At 52.8% G+C, this 11149-nt stretch overlaps 1 protein-coding gene across 3 annotated transcripts in view; it reads left to right on the top strand.

Annotated features, from left to right (window-relative positions):
* The first annotated feature begins 8667 nt into the window (after positions 1–8667).
* Positions 8668–11149, top strand: part of Fxyd6 (FXYD domain containing ion transport regulator 6) — a 31366-nt gene continuing 28884 nt past the window's right edge. For all 3 annotated transcript variants that reach the window (XR_006147853.1, XM_042682806.1, XM_042682805.1), the window contains exon 1: positions 8668–8768. The gene's annotated coding sequence lies outside the window, so the exon portion shown is untranslated. The remainder of the gene's footprint in view (positions 8769–11149) is intronic.

Genomic DNA, 11149 nt, shown 5'->3' with positions numbered 1-11149 from the left:
TCTTTCAAGGTAAGGCCAGCAGTCTATAAGTTGCCAGCACATGTCTAGTCTGTTAGATGTAGAGCTAAGTATTTATGTGTTCTCATAACACTTATATTAAGTACTTTTTTCAAAAAATTAAGAGCATTAATGTGTTTTCTTTTTAATGTATCATTTATCTGTTGTATGGTTGAAATACAAGAAGGGTATTTAATCTCACAAGGAGAAAGACTTGGAAAGTGGAAGAATATTTATTAGTTTTTCAAGATAATTGTAGGCACCTTTCTTTGATGCTCCACTGAAAGTATTCAATTGTAGTATTTGAAACTGTATCAACCAACTGCTTTCTGAATGTGTCTCTTACTCATACCTCATTTTGTAGTAGCATCTGAATGAACATTAGAAAAATAGCAGTTATCTGAGTTTTGAGTGTTTTTTTTTTTTAATTGGTGCTGGTTCTGGGCTTGAACTCGGGGCCTGGGCGCTGTCCCTGAGCTCTTTTTGCTTAAGACTAGCATTCCACCATTTGAGCCACAGCGCCACTTCCATCTTTGTTGGCATGTAACTGGAGATAATGGTCTCCAATTGGCTATGAAGTGTCATCCTCAGATCTCTGCCACCTGAGCAGCTAGGATTACAGGCAGTAGCCCCCCACCTCTACCGCTGCCTGGCAGGTAGCTACACTTGAAAAACACAAAGAACGTGATAAGAGACCCAAAGAGCCAGGGAAGCATGTGGCCAATGGATACAGATCAGTGGACAGGGAGCCTGTGTGTGACTAGGTGTGCCTGGATGTATCACGTGTTGAGCACACATGTGCATGTCTACATAATGTTGGTATGCACATATCTGCCCTGGCCTCAGTATCCCTAGGGGTTGGACCAAGCGATCTGGGTTCTCACAAGGCCTCTTGGTGATGGTGGTTGATGCACACTGCATTGTGAGAACTGAGGCCTGGAGGGTGTGCTTGTGGGAACACACCTGCAGGGGCAAGGATTATGTGGATTTGACTGGCAGGTGGAGATTTGCATCTGAGCATCCTGGAGGCAGGAAGCCGGCTCCATCTCTCTTCTCCAGCTCACTTGACCTTGTCCTCTCGGAGCATTCTTAATCTAGGACAGCCACTCAGAGGCACTTAGCAAATTCTACATGATGACACCAGTGATGGTAGAAGAGAACTCTCCAAGCCAGCTGGGCCCCTTGGCCATTCTAGTCCTTCAGTAGAGCAGCCAACAAGGCGCCTCCTCGAATCACAGACAGAAATCTAATTTAACAGCACAGGAAGCACCCGGAGACGAAGAGAATTTTGTGTTCTGAGCAGACAAGCACCTGCCTGCCCAACCCTTAGACAGATGGCTGGGACAAAGGAAACAATGTTTGCCCATTCTTGGACAGACACAGAGAAGGCAGGCTGGGTGCTAGGGCCAGGGCCAGGGCCAGCCAGCATGGCCGGGGGAGGCTGCCCTGTGTCACATTCACAGCCTGGCTTGGTCCTGTCACTGCAGGTCAGTCACTGGGAGCCAAATGTTCCATTTAAAACAGTAGCCCTGGTCTGGGATTGTGGCTTAGTGGCAGAATGCTTACCTAGCATGCACGAGGCCCTGGGTTCAATTCCTTGGCATCACATAAACAAAAAAAGATCATTAGGGGCTGGGAAGGTGGCTCAGTGGGAGAGTGCTTGCCTCACATGTATGAGGCCCTGGGTTTGATTCTTCAGCACCATATAAACAGTTAAAAAAAAGGCCAGAAGTGGTGCTGTGGCTTGAGTGTTAGCATGCTAGCCTTGAGCTGAAGAGCTGAGGGACAGCACCCAGGCCCAGAGTTCAGGCCCCATGACTGACCAAAAAAAAATCATTAATTAATATTTTTTAAAGTACTTTAATAAAAAATAAAATAAAACAGCCCTTTCCTTTGTTTATTGCTTGTGGAGGAGGAATTGGGTAAGACCCCAGCGTGGCACCTGGTCATGGCTGCATGGAGCCAGGGACCAGGCTGGGATGGCGCATCCTACAGGAAAGGCCTTCAGGCCTCTTTCCCCACTGGTGTATCCGAGTCTGACTCCTTGGGAGGGAACTGACTTCCCAGAGACAGCATTCCAAACCTTCACCAAGGCCTACGCTACAGAATTCAACAGGGACAGTTCTGCTGCTTCTTAAGTGCCAACTCACTTGAAGGGACAGGAGTGGTAGGTGGCAGGAGGGCTGGGTGGTACTGCTGGGCACAGCTTTGGGCATGTACTTCACTGAAATATTTGTGTGTGTGTGTATTTGTGTGTGCATGCATGCATGTGTACCAGTTCTGAGGCTTGGACTCAGGGCCTGGGCACTGTCCCTGATCTTTTTTGCTCAAGTCTAGTACTCTACCACTGGAGCAAAACTCCAATTCTGTGTGTATGTATATGTGTGTGTGTGCATGCTTAAGTAGAGATCAGAGTCTCATAGGCTTTCCTGCCTGGGCTGGCTTCAAAACTCAATCCTCAGATCTCAGCCTCCCAAGAGCTAGGATTACAAGTGTGAGCACTGGGTCCCTTCTTTCATTCTGATTTAGAAAGCAGAAGGCAACCGTGAGTTCTTTTTATGACTATGTGCGAAGAAGGAGATGGGTTTCCAGGGCTGTGTGAATGTTTAATGAGGAGAAGGGCCAGGATGGTGAGTGTTTTTCCCCCATCATTTCCCACTAGCCACATCGAAGGCCCTCACAAGGCCCGAAAACAAAAAAACTAATAGAGATAATGGTCTAAATGGTGGACATCAAAACAGGCCTCTGGGCTGAAAAGCAATTATAGCAACAGCATTATCAAAGAGAGAACTGAATTACAGGAGGGCAGAGAAGAGCATGGATCCTGAGTCCTATCTTTCTATAGCTGCAAGAGGGCCATGTCCCATGACCACAAGGGTGGCTGACCCGCCCAGCAGGCATCTTGCATGTCGTATTTTCAGGGGTGAGCTTCCCCCCACAAGACAGCCCCAATATGGAGGCACCTGGCCACCCCTGGACCTTCCTGGGAAAAATGCAGGTTTGTGATCAAGCTCTCTGCCCTCATCGCAGTTCGTTTGCCAACTCTTTGTGACTTCCTTATAAAGAATTTCAACCCTCCCTTCATTATCCCTAAATCATTTTTATTTCTTTTCCTAAACTGCATCCGGCTTTGAGGTCAGCGTGGGAACCAGGAATGCAAGAGCGAACAGGAAGATTCAAATCAGTCTTTCCGGCCCAGCAAACATGACTGGGTTAGCGGGTGATGGTGTAGGAGCAAAGCGGTTCCGAAGAGCAAATGGAGGCACCTGCTGGGCTGCTCCCATTCCTCCTTGGCTCACACACGTAGCTCCAGCCTCTCATCTGCCTGCATCTAGTGGATTGGAGTAAGTTTCTGATGATAAACAGGTGCCTCTCCCCATGAATGCTGGCTCCAAGCCCCCAGGGCAGGGCAGGGAGTTCAGGCACCTGCATGCGCTAACAGGCTGTCAGCCTTTCAGTGCAGAAGAGAACAGGAACCGGAAGCTGTTCTGGTCTTGTCTAGGGAGCCATCATGTTTTGAATTTCCAGCATCATCATCTCCAAAGGGCCACAGGATCCCGCATTTCTCCTCTGTGCACTTCCTAGGAAAAGACAAATACATGCGTGGGCACAGAGGGGTACAGCCTGGGTGGGGAGTGGTCATATATTCTTATTTGGGTAACCGGCCACTCTGGAAGAGAAGTATCTATTCAGGATCCACGCCTCCAGGTGATACTTCACACTTAAGTTCAAGTTCATCAGGCAGCAATTGGTTCTCCAGACGAATATCTTCAGGGTGGTTTTTGTTTGTTTTTCACTTAGAAATAAATCTCATCCAGGCTTTAACATGCCTGGAATAATACTATGTTCATACATGGATTAATTTTTCCATAGAAAAAGTAGAGATGTAGAGACTTTTCTCCCTCAGGATGCTTTGGGCTTTCTTTATACACCCCCCTCCTCCCCCTTATCACCAAGACCCTGGTATAAAAAGCAGCTCAAGTGAGGGAAAAACAAGGAGAGAGCAAAGGAATGGGTGACATTATCCAAAAAGAAATGTATTTATTACTTACGTAACTGTAATCCCTCTGTACATCACCTTTATAACAATTTTAAAAAGCATCTCAAGAGATGGGCACTGATGATTCACACCTGTAACCCTAGCTAGTCAGGAGGCTGAGATCTGAGGCTCAAGGCTCAAAGCCAACCCCAGGTAGGAAAAGTCTGAGACTTTGATTAACTCACTCGATTCACCATCGAAAAGCCAGAACTAGAGGTGTGGCTCAGGTGGTAGAGCACTAGCCTTGAGTGCAAGAAGCCTTCTGAAAGCCAGGTGCTGGTAGCTCAGGTCTAACTACTCAGGAGACTGAGATCTGAGGATCACGGTTCAAAGCCAGCCCAGGCAGGAAAGTCTGTGAGACTCTTATCTCCAATCAACCACCAGAAAACTGGATGTAGTGCTGTGGCTCAAGTGGTAAAGTGCTCACCTTGAGCTGAAGAGCACCCAGGACTGGAGTTCAAGCCTAAGAAGCCTTCTGAGTAGTTAGGATTATAGATGTGAGCCACCAGGGCCTGGCTGTATGAGACCTTCTTGGGTGGAGTACAGCATTTATGAGGATTGACGTGACAAGGAGGATATACAAGTGGGTGTAGAGGGGGCCAGGAGACAAAGCAAGAAAGGCTGGCAGACACAGAGTCATAAACACTGAAGACCACCTTAAGATGTTGGCTTTAAACTTGCAGGAAATAGTCACCATCGAAAGCCTGAATCATATTTGTGCTGTGGGAAATACACTCCCAAATGAAGAGCTGATAGATGTGGAGGTGGGGAGACTGAGGCAGATGAGGCTTGACCCAGAACAGGAGCAGTAGAGGTCGGAAGAGCAGTGGGGAGAGCCACTCGGGGAGGGGCATGAGCGTGGCCCCGTTTTTCTGGATGAGGAACTGGGTGGGAGACAGTATGTTTACAAAGTCCAGGGAAACGGAGGAACATGGGGTGCCATGGTTTGAATCTGGAATGTCTCCGAAAGGACTGTGTGTTACTGTCTTGGTTCCCAGCCTTTGGCACTATTGGAAGATGGCATAGCCACTGGGAATGGTCTCTGTTGGTGCTCTTGAAGGGGACAGCAGGCACCCGGCCTCTTCCTCTCAGTTGCTTCCTGGTTGAAAGGAGGTGAGATGCTGGTTTTGTTGTTGATGGTGGTCATGGGTTTTGAACTCAGGGCCTGGGTGCTGTCCTTGAGCTCCTCTGCTCAAGGCTACTGCTCTACCACTTTGAGCCACAGCTCCACTTCTGGTGTTCTGGTTGTTCATTGGAGATCGCGGACTTTCCTACCCCAGTTGGCTTTGAACCACGATCCTCAGATCTCAGCCTCCTGAGTAGCTAGGATGACAGGCCTGAGCCACTAGTGCCCAGTGAGAAGCTTTTGTCTACCATATGCTTCTCACCATGAGATGTACTGTCTAATTGCAGGTCCCGGAGCAACGGAGCCAGCCTACCGTGGACTGAAACCTCTAAAGCCATGGACCCAAATGACCTTTTCCCTCTATAGGCGAATCTGTCTTAGGCATGTATTATAGTGATGGAAAGTGGACTGAGATTCCTGGAATGACTTGTCTCAGACGCAGAGGAGTGTGTGTGTGTGTGTGTGTGTGTGTGTGTGTGTGTGTGTGTGTCTTGGGGGAGCAGACATCGAGCCTAAGTGAGGGACAAACTAGAAGTCTGATTATAGGTTAGATTGTCTAGAAACTGGAGAAAGAGACAAAGAGCCCAACACAAATGGTTGAGGAAAAGCTGGAGGAGTTTAAGGAAAGTCCGAGAAGGGAGGGTGGGAGCTAGGACGGGGAAGAAGTTTGGAAGTGAGCCGGTTGTCTGAGCCAGGGAGTTAGGGAGCGTTATTTTGTTCTGGGTCTGTTGTCCTAAGTACAGTTAAGCCAGGGTAAATGGATGTCCGTAGATCTTGGTGAACAAGATCTCCCTGCTTTCTGCAGCCTGCATCCTAAGGCAAAGCAACACCCTGACAATGTCCTGTGCCTTCAATGGAGATCTTTAGGCTATAAAGAGCAAGAGTCTTAATTGTCCCCTGGGGCCAGCCCCAAGTTTCCTATCTGAGGCGAGGTGACAAGGCATGGGACACCAGCGTCATCCAGATGGGGTTTTGGCTTTGGGTTGTGGGTTGGAGAGCTCAGTGCATGGCTAGCAGGGAACATTCCTCACGCCCAGCAGCCGTGCTGGTCCCTATCCATCCCATGCTCCCAGTTCTAGTTTCCTTCTTGCCATGGTGGTGCAAACTTAGAGAAGCCGGGATCCATCTCCATTTGTTAGCACAGAGTCCACCTCCCCTCTACCCCCTCTCCTTCTGCGGGGTTCCTCCCAACTTAGGTCTACACAAATGCTAGGCAAGCACTCTACCCCTGAACTTCACCCCAGTTCCTTGCCCCTGCAACAGTTTTCTTAATGGCTTCAGTTGGTTCCCCATTGCCTCGAGGATAAAAGCTGGAACTTCTTTCTCCAGCCTTCTCTGCTCGCTGACCAAACTTGGGAGACTCAGGCCCTTTGCATGTCGTTGCTTCTGCTCCTAGTGTTAGAATCATCTCCCCACCCTGCCTGACACCTCAATCCCTCTCTCTTTCACCTCATCTCCTTAGCACCCTCTGACTCTTCAGCTTGTTTCTTAAATGCTACATCCTGCGGGCACCGAGCCATGTTCTAATTACACGCAAATACATGGGTCCATCTGACAAGCATCTCTGTGGCTCGTTAGCTAGAAAGAACCATTCTTTTCCTTTCCGCCTTGGACCCCAGGGCTCAGCAAAGAGCAGCTCTTCATATCACCAAATGTGCTGGGAGAGCTGAGTATCTGGTGACCTCTCTTGACCCCTGGCATGTTTATGGCAAGGGTAGGAGGCTGATGTGTTTCTCCACTCCCCCCCCCCAGAAGGGAGATGTGACCCCCCCCCCCCACAAAGCCTGGGTGTGGTTTTGCTGCTGTAATACATCAAATGAAGAATGCACTATTTGAGAGCCAAGCCTTGGCCATCCCTCACACAGATGGAGTTAACTCTGGTTACCCCTGCAGTGCAGGCTGCCAGCACTGTCCAGCAGGGCCCTGGGAAGTAACTTGACCCAACCTTGGAATCCTCCAACAGGAAAGAGGCTGAAGGGACAGGTGGCTGGGCTTTGGAGCTCTCAGCCATTGGCCTTTGCTTTTACCAAACAAGCCTGGCCTCCTGTCCTCAGAGCAGCTGCTCCTAAGGCACTGGAGAGGTGGCTGAACTTGGGATTCAAGGGCATTGGGAGGGAGGGATGAATCTACTTGCTCAAGGCCATCGGCCTGTAGGGGTACAGTTGTTACAAAACGAAATAAAGATTGGAAGGGAGGGGTGCAACCGGTCTCAATCACATGGGTCAGCCGGATGGGAGCCTAGCTTTAATGAAAGGTCTTAACTGTCCTGAGAACTCAAAGGGCTTTGGCCATAACGTGTGTCCTATGCTCCAGGGGTCAGCCGTCCTCCCCAGCACCTCCCAGAAAGTGAGGGAGGCTCACCCAGTTCTTAGTAGCCATTCATAGCTTTTCTACTGCCTGTGGAGACCGCTGGAATTCCCGTGTATTTCCTGCCTTGTGGCTTTGAGGCCTGACCACTTGTGAAAATAACTCCATCGTGGAGGGCCGCAGCTAGAAGGGACTTTGGGATGATTTAATCCCTCTCCTCCATTTCCCAAGTATAAGAACAATCCAAGAGTTTGGAGGGCTGGGCTTCTGCTGGCTGTGGCCATCTTCCCTGGGTTTAGACAGTCACAGCCTTTTTGGGCGGCGCTTTGTACCCAACCCCAGCCCCATCCAACCCCTGCACACACCTGCGGCAGCCTCTCTGGGTAAAGTTTCCTGGCTACTGCTGATCTGCCATTGGGTTTCTGCCAGTGCCATGCTTCTGGTCCCTTCTTAGAAGTTTTGTTCCCCACAGTTAGAGGCACGATGTGCGTGTGTGTATGTATGTATGTGTTGGGGGGAGAAGGGGAGACAGTCCTGGTCAATCTGGAGGCAAACTCCAGATCTTCACACTAAGGTCTCCTCACCGGGAGGAGGGAGAGCTAGGAGGATCTTAAGATTCAGAGTCTGTCATCTTGAAGGGGTGTGTGTGTAGGGGGAGGGGGTGCTAGGCTAAGGTCACACACCCAGCTTCTTGGCAGGGCTGTAGGGTTGTGGGGGTATTGTCAGGGGGCCTAGACAAACAATGTGAGGCACAGGTGAGGACCATGCCCCGAGAGCCCCACCTGTACTGAGTAGCAGATGGCAACTGCAACCAAAGCGGGCTCCCGCGCCCAGGACGTGGCCCTTGGCGGTGGGCGGCGGCAGGGTGCCGGTGGAGGTCGCGCGGAGGCCCGATCACCAACACCGTGCTGATCTGGCTCCCTTCCGCCCTCCCTGGAGGCGAAGCCCGGCCTGGGCCCCGGCCCGCGCCCGGCCCGCAGCCACCACCACCGCCGCGGCGCGCGCGCGTCTCCTGTTGCTTCTGCGCCGCGCGAAGCTCGGCGCGCACGGGGGAGGGGTCTGCGCGGGGGACGCTTCCCAGAAGCCACCGGACCTCAAGCCCCCCAAGAACCCAGCCCCGGAGCACCCCCCCTCGCCCCACCCGGGTGAGCCTCGGGCCCGCCCCCCCCCTCGAGCCGCCGGAGGCGGGAAAGCGCCCAGGCCGCGCCCACCGCCCTGCGCCCTGCCCCCAGCCGCCACTCCCGCGCCTCCGACTCCGCTGTCCTCCCGGGATCGGCTTGCGGGGGACCCTCCGCGCAGGTGAGTGCTGGGAACGTGGGCAAAGGGGGCTCCTTCCTCCCGTGGGAGGGGGCTCGGGTGGGGTCCGAGCCTCCCCCCGCCCCACACCCCGGGCTGGGAGCGCCAGGTCTTGTTTGCGCCCGTGGTGCGCGCGCGCGCGCGGACCTGGGGCAGCGGCGTCCCCGGCCCCCCGCCCAGGGAGGCCACGATTGGTTTGGACGGGGGGCTGTAAATAAGGGAGTGGGGGTCAGAAGGGGAAGGGTCTCCGGGAAAGGGAGGCCGGCGGGCGATGGCAGCGGGGGAGAGGGGAGATGTTGGGGTGACGATGGTGGCTGGGAAAGGCGCTCGGGGCTGCCCTGAGCTTGCGGCCCGGGTTCTCAGGAGAAGGGGAGGGGCAGCTCTCCCCCCCCCCCCGTGTTGATTGAGGAGTTTCCCTTTGTTACCTGGAAACGTGGACCCTCGAGGAGCAGGGTGCCGAGGAGCGTGGCCCAGTGCCAGCGTGGACACATCAACAGAACAAAATGGAACTTGCTGGCGTGGGGTTTAGTCAGTCCGGGGTGTGGGCAAAGAAGGGGGCCGTAAAGCTTCGGGGTTCCCGAGTGAGCGTGCATCAGCCCTTTTCTCCTCCGTGTCTGCAATCCTGATTGCTCCCCAGGAGCTCTGGGGGGTGGGTCCCCCATGCCCACCTTTCCCCATTTGGGTGGCCCTGTGGTGCCTCCCCCTTTGTGTCTCCCCTAGCTTTGGAAGAGCAGCCTGCGCCCTGCAGCTTTCCTCTGCTCTTACAAGTGGTAGAGCAAGCTGGCTGGAAAAGCGGGGAGCCATGGCCAACCTCAGACCCCCAGGGCCTGTGGCTTTTTGCCAGGGTGGCCTGTCTCTGCTTCCTTTGTCTCCATGGCTTGGCACCCTCGCCCAGCCTGGTTTTCCAGGGTGGAGGCTGGATTGGTGGGTACCCCGGGGCCTCTGGGCAAGGCCCTCCCTCCTTGGGGACCTAGCAGCCCTCATATTGTATATGTTGAATGTGTGTGTCTCTGTTTCACAACTTGGCCTTCTGCACGTGACCTGCCTGGTGGTTGCCATGGAAACCCCTCCAATTCCCAGCCTCCCTCCCTTTTCTGCCCTTTCCTCCCCTCCCCTGGTTTCTCCCCTCCCCCAATATGGTTGCCTGGATACTGGTCACCCTTGGCTTCTGAAAGAGGAGACCCTGGAAATCTGGCTCCCACTTCAAACAGGTGACCCTTCCCCCTCCATCCTCCTGACACACTGTCACAAGCATCACCAACACATGATACACAGAGCACAACACACCCACCCTCAACACACTCTCACACCCCCCATTAACACACGCATCATACCACATCTATACCCCCCAATACACCATATCACACCCCCTAATCTACTTCACTTACACCTCCCCTCATTCTGTGTCCCAACAGGAACACATACTATTGCGTACACAATCACACACACACCAGCAGAAGGTGGAAGAAAGAGGAAAGGACACCCAGATTCCTTTACAGGAGCCAGAATTGAGTCTGGGCACGGACATCTCATGCCAAATTGTCCTTTCCTTTCCTGAGGCTCCAGGCTCTTCCTGTTACTGTGCCCCAGAGCTAAGGAGCGCTGGGAGGAGGGGAGCCTCAAAAGGGGAAGTTAGGGTGCCTGGCTCTGGTCAGAGGCTCAGGCTGCTCCTCCTTACCAAGTCACATTTTCCTGCTTCCGGCTTGGCTTCTGCAGCCAGATCCGTGCATTTGGAACGCAGAAGCAGTTTTGCCAAGGAACCCGGGATGGTCAGGGCTCTTCTGAGACTTGGGGCCCCTCTGGTCCTTCAGTGGCAGGTGCCAGAAAGAAGAATTTTCTTCCTAGTTTCCATTAGCTATTTGGCTGGTGGGGAGCGCGTTTCATGTGATCACTCGGTGAATTGTTGGAAGCATCCACCGCATGCCAGGCATTGGGGAGCGCAGCAGAGAGGAGGGAGACACAGCTCCTGACCTCAGGATCAGATGTCTCAGAGCCAGGACTCTTGGAGGAGAAATCTTGTCAGGATGTAGGTGGGGAGACTGAGGCTTGAGGGCCTTCATCCCACTGGTGGCTCAGCTGGGCTGGCCCTGATGGAGCCTTTAGTTACAGGCAGATCTTTGGGTCCTCCACTTTCTGGTCTGTATCTCTGGCCTTCTTTTCATCTTTTGGAGAGTGGGGTGCTCCTTCCTAGGGACGTATGAGCACCCCCTTGTAGGTTCAGACATTAGAAGCTTGTACCACTGTGGTGGCAGTCTTTAAAGTGAGGTTGGAGGGTGTGGCAAGGAGAGGGGGAGAGGGAGCGGTTCACTGGACCTGGGAACCTCAGCCCACCTTCCTCCCCCCGCTACGTCTGAGCACACACTTCGGTTACTCTCCCTCCGTTG

This window comes from Dipodomys spectabilis, unplaced genomic scaffold, assembly GCF_019054845.1.
Source record: "Dipodomys spectabilis isolate Male_0828 unplaced genomic scaffold, ASM1905484v1 ptg000076l, whole genome shotgun sequence".
In the NCBI taxonomy this organism is placed as follows: domain Eukaryota; kingdom Metazoa; phylum Chordata; class Mammalia; order Rodentia; family Heteromyidae; genus Dipodomys; species Dipodomys spectabilis.
Note: the sequence above shows the minus strand (reverse complement) of the source record. Positions and strands in the feature narration are given on the sequence as shown.